We start from the raw sequence: 5,948 nt of genomic DNA on the forward strand, positions 1-5,948 counted from the left end.
GGGTTCTCACAAACTGGCCCTTTACCCCTCACCCAGAGGTCTGTTGCCCAAACTTCTCTAGAGACAAGCTGTTGGTTTAAATTGGAAAAAGACAAAAGCCTGAGAAACTGGGCCCTGCTTTTCTGTCAGGAACTGCCATGTCTTTAACCCAGTGTTCTACCAGGCTAACTGTGTACAGTGTTCCACACAACTGGTGAATACTCTTTCTATGGAACAGTAGACTCTCTTCATGTGTTGCTTCTTCTGTCTGGGATGTTCCTCAAACCTTCTCGACTTTTTCATCTGGAAAATGTCTCATTCTTTTGGATTCAGCTCCTGCAATGCTTCTTCCTTGAAACCTTCCTTGAACACCTCCCCATGCAGGATGAGGTGGCTTTCAGCTCAGGGCCTCCATGTTCTCTGTGGTGGATGGATCTGTGTTTTCTTCCCTAGGTTGTGAGCCTCTTAAGGTCAGGCACAGTGTTTATTCCTCTCTGTGACCCAATGCCTGATTTATGAAGTGTGTCTTGTGAACACCTGTTCCATTAGTAAGGGACTGCATCAGAGGGAGGCATTAATGCCTTTGGAGAACCTGGACTAAGAATTACCACTGTGTCTGAACCTGTATTTTCCTGGCAGTTCCTATAGGTGGAAATACCTCTGGTGAGCATCTTCACATTTATACCTTGAGGTAGATATGAACACTAGAATTCCTCTTTCCCACCTTAAAAATGCTTTCATCTAGTCAGGTGCGGTGGCACATGCCTGTAATCCTAGCAGCTCAGGAGGCTGAGACAGAAGTATCATGAGTTCACAGCCAGCCTCAGCACTTAGCAATGTCCTAAGCAACTCAGTGAGACCTTGTTTCAAAAAAAAAAAAAAAAAAAAGTTGGGGATATGGCTTAGTGGTTAAGCACCCCTGAGTTCAATTCCTGGTAACTTCCCCTCCCCACAAGATGCCTTCATCTGTGGATTCATAGCCCTGTAGATCTGGTGACCCACAAAACTTCTTCCTTTCAGACATCTGGCATCCTGAAGGGAAGACTGGGTTACCAGCCTTTTCTTCATGATGCTATTTCCTTATGGGACTTTAAACACATTCAGGAAAGATAGAAACAGACCATCCCCTTGATGAGTTTATGGACAAGCCTTGATATTTCTTGCTTCTTGGCTTCTATTTAAAAAATCATGCATGTCTATTTGGGGGAGGGGATTATATTTAATATCTGTATAATCTCACATTTGAAAACCAAATCCCAATATATTTTTGTTAAACTGCCAAGAGTCATGTGTGCTCAAATCAAAATGATGAGAGCAAAATTGGGATATACTGGGTAGTTAATGACTATATGTAAGCTAGTGCTTGTTGAGTTCTGTGAGCTGGAATTCGCTAAGCACCACCGCATTTCATCCTCACAACAACCTTATGAGATAGATGCTATTACTACCATCATTTTATAGGTGTGAAAACTGAAACACAGAGATGTTAAGTGACTTAAGATCACATGGGTAGCAAGCAATGGAGGCAAGATTTTATCCTATACAATCTAATTCTAGAGTCTGTTTTCTATACTGCTACACTTTACTTATTGATATTAGATGCATTTATGAATGAATTCATATAGTAGAAAAGCATTGTGGGTCACAGGACCATCTGTTTTGGATCAGGGCCCCAAAATCTAATTTTATTCCTAGCTGGGACGGTGATCCCAATTCCTTCCATGATTACAAGAAGGACTGGGAGTGGAGGGGTGTCTCAATTGACAGAGATGGTGATTAAGGGCTTCTCTTTCCCAGCTAAAACAGCCTGCCTCAGATCTGTCAACCTGGATTTCCATGCATAGTGGTAGAGATTTTCCCCAAGCAGCAGGTTTTGAGGAAGAAAACTCCCAGAATAAAAAAGTGATGTAAAGAAAAGTGGGTGGGGAGATGTCAGAAGGAACACTCCCTGATACATGCTTTCCAGATAAGCTATAGCTGCTTTAAAACAATTATGTGGGAGAAGGAGGCCACCAAACTACAAATCCCTTGTTCTTCCCAATTGCTATGGTTTAGATATCAGGTGTCTCCCTAAAGCATATGTGAAATGATGCAAGAAAGTTTAGAGGTGGAATGACTGGGTTATGAGAATCTTAACCTTATCAGTGCATTAATCCTCTTATAGGGATTAACTGGGTGGTAGCTGTAGACAGGTAGGCTAGGGTGTGGATGGAGAAGGTGTGTGGCTGGCAGTGTGCTTTTGGGTTTTATACTTTGTCTGGGTCAAAGGAAATCTCTTGCAGTGTGAGGGGAGCAGCATGAGGAGGAGATGCCACTGTAGCCACAACTGCATTTGTCCTTTAGGCCTCACCTGGGCCTTACCACCAGGGAGCTGTGGCCCCGAGACCCTGACAATCTCAGATTTCTTTACCTCCAGGAATAAAAAAATTTGCATCCTGGAAGTACTTTTAGAAATCTGAAATTAGAAACTTTTTTTTTTCAAATTTGGACATGGCTAATTGAGGAGTAACAAGCCCGAATGGGCCAAACACTGGAAATAAAATATGCCAGTTCAAACTAGTACTTCTGGGAGAATATGTGGTTGGCAAATCAAGCCTAGTGCTTCATTTCGTGAAAGGCCAATTTCATGAATTTCAAGAGAGTACTATTTGGGTTGCTTTTTAAATCCAAACTGTGTATCTTGATGACACAACAGTAATATGGGATACAGCTGATCAAGAATGATACCACAACCTAGCACCAGTGTACTACAGAGGAACACAAGCAGCCATAGTTGTATAAGATATCACTGAAGAGGAATCCTTTGCAAGAGCCAAAAACTGGGTTAAAGAACTTCAGAGGCAAGCAAGTCCCAACACTGTAATAATTTTATCAGGAAACAAGGCTGATCTAGCAAATAAAAGAACTGTAGATTTCCAGGAAGCACAGTTCTATGCAAATGACAACAGTTTATTATTCATGGAGACATCAGCTAAAATGTCAATGAATGTAAATGAAATATTCATGGCAATAGCTAAAAAGTTGCCAAAAAAAAAAAAAATGAACCACAGAATACCGGGGTGAGCAAATTCTGCTAGAGGAAGAGGAGTAGACCTTACTGAACCTACACAACCAACAAGGAGTCAGTGTTGTACTAACTAAACCTCCAGTTTGAACTAGCTGGAATATTCTGCTTCCTAAATGTTGTTAACATCAGAATTGGAGCATTTAACCAGCTCAGTATAACTTCCAAAAAGAAGAGACTTATTATAGAGGCAAGTTTCTAATACAGAATTATATGTTTTGAACTTAATTTTTAATAACATGCATGTATCCCTCCAACTAATGTTACAGCAATAGAAAGGGAAGATGAGAAATATGTGTATACTTGTTTCATTGGAAAGTTATGAGGGAGTCATCTCTCATCATTAGGAATTAAAGACAAATGACTGGATCCATAACTAGTCATCCAGTTTCTCCAAACTGGAACAGTAGTCATCTATGGAAAAGATTTAGACATGATTAATGTGGGCTTTTGAAAAACATTTTTAGGATTCTCCAGATGTTTATGCTTAGCTGAAATATTCAGGCAAATAAGAATTTCTTTTATATAAAGTCTACATTCCACATTTTGATAATAAATTAAACACAGGAAAACTATCCCATGCCTCCAGAAAGAAAAAAAGAAATTAGTGGCATAAAAATTATAGCCAGTCCCAATTTTTTTCATATTTTATTGTTTTTAGTTATAGTTGAACACAATATATTTATTTATTTATTTTTATGTGGTGCTGGGAATGGAATCCAGGGCCTTGCCAGTGCAAGAGGAGCACTCTACAATCCCACCCCATTATTTTTTTTTTAAATTTAGTTTTTTAGTTTTAGGTGGACACAATATCTTTTTTTATGTGGTGCTAAGGATCGAACCCAGTGCCCCATGCATGCTAGGGGAGTGCTCTACCACTGGGCCATAACCCCAGCCCCCATTTTTTTAAATAGAGTAAAAAAGCGAATGAAACTCCATCTTGTTTTAAGAGTATAAAAACTGATAAATGCAGGGGGAGCTGGGGATATAGCTTAGTTGGTACAGTGCTTGCCTCTGCATGCACAATGCCCTGGGTTCAATCCCCAGCACCAAAAAAAAAAAATAATAATAAATGAAATTTAATAGTGTTCCCTTCATGTGAGCTCTTCAACAAAAATGAAACAAACTAGGTGTCTGTGACTTCTATTTAGTTACTGCTGATCGGTATATAGGTCTTGTTTGGGGGTAGCAAGGGGGCTTTTGTCCTCTTTGGACATAAATATATTCAGTGCACTAACAATTCTGTACATTCAAACTTGATTATTTTAAATTTGATTTCCAGTTGTACTGTAAATAGGGTCTTTCATTGTCCATATGTTTATTATTTTTCTGTAATATTTAAGAGTTTCTTAAAAGTATCCAAAACGTACAGTTGCTAAAACAGATAATTATTTCTTCCTCCTTTGAAAGGAAGGTGCTTCAGTTGTTCCTCAGAGCTAGATCCATAATAAACAATGTACTTGCAATTTGTAACATAAATATTGCAACGTTAGTAACAATCTTGCAACCTTGTTTTTCAACGTCCATTTTATTTTGATCAGTTCAGTATATTGCACTAATTATTTTAGATCTTTTCATTATATAAAATCTACCATGTGTCAGAGATGATTTAATCTATTTAAGTGCTGACCTGCTAGCAGAACTTGTACATTTTATAGAAATTCAGAATTAGTAAGGAAAACAGTTCACCAGTGTTTAGTTTTATATTGAAGTGCTCAGATTGGAATAGAGTGATATAAAAAGGAAAAAAAAGAAAAGAAAAAAAAAGAAAATCTCTGTTTCCTGGTGGCTTTCCTCCACCACACACACACCTTTGCTATCACGTCCTGCCTTACTTCCGGGCCAGAGGAGTGGAGTCAGCCATGTATTGTGGTGAGCCGCTTCTGCCGTTTATGCAAATTATGGTCGCCATTACAAGATGGCGCTGGCTCCGCTGTGGTCTGTGACAAACAACTCCTTATTTGGGAGAGTTGGCGCATGACTTTTCATCACCCTATGAGAAAGCTCCACGTGGCTGCTTTGCATTGGGGCTTGAGATGCTTTATTAAGGCTGGGAGGGGCATCCGAGAGAGAGAAGAAGAACTATCAAGGGCCTGAAATAAACTACTGAAAGAAGATTCCTGAGTGTTGCGTCTTCCTTGCGGGCAAGAAGTCGCGACAATGTATAAACTGAGACTTCTGAAACTGTGAGCCCCAAATAAACTTTTCCTCCTCTAAAAATTGTTCTTGTCAGGTCTTGTGGTCACAGCAGCAAAAAAGCTGACTAAAACACCAATGAAATTTCCATCTCCAAGAAGGCCCATGAGACCTCTGATGGAGTGAAGAGAGGCATCTGAGATCTTCCTCTAGTGTGTTGAGCACACATCAGATTTGAAGCTCTTGTCTCATTTTAGCTACTAACTCATGAAATGACCATGAACACTGTGTTGTGTAATCATAGTTCTCTTATATGCAGAATGGGCAAAACTAGTGGTTGTAAGCAGGAAGCCAGGCTAAATGACTTCTTATGGCCCCTTCCAGCTCTGGGATGTATGACTCTGGAAAAAATGAAGTTGTAGTATTTGACTTTTGTCCTTTATTTTGCCTTTTTAAAGTTTCACTTTACTTTTAATTGACACATAAGAGTTGTATATATTTACAGGGTACAGCATGATGTTTCAATACATGTATATATTGTATAATTTATTTTTATTTTTTTTTAATTTTTTATTGTTGGCTGTTCAAAACATTACATAGTTCTTGATATATCATATTTCACACTTTGATTCAAGTGGGTTATGAGCTCCCATTTTTACCCCATATACAGATTGCAGAATTACATCAGTTACACATCCATTGATTTACATATTGCCATACTAGTGTCTGTTGTGTTCTGCTGCCTTTCCTATCCTCTACTATCCCCCTT

The 5,948-nt window shown here is 39.0% G+C and overlaps 1 pseudogene; it reads left to right on the top strand.

Moving 5' to 3' along the window:
- The first annotated feature begins 2,469 nt into the window (after positions 1 to 2,469).
- LOC107153076 lies at positions 2,470 to 3,120 on the top strand (annotated as a pseudogene).
- Positions 3,121 to 5,948: the final 2,828 nt, after the last annotated feature.

This window comes from Marmota marmota, unplaced genomic scaffold (genome assembly GCF_001458135.2).
Source record: "Marmota marmota marmota unplaced genomic scaffold, marMar, whole genome shotgun sequence".
Taxonomy (NCBI): domain Eukaryota; kingdom Metazoa; phylum Chordata; class Mammalia; order Rodentia; family Sciuridae; genus Marmota; species Marmota marmota.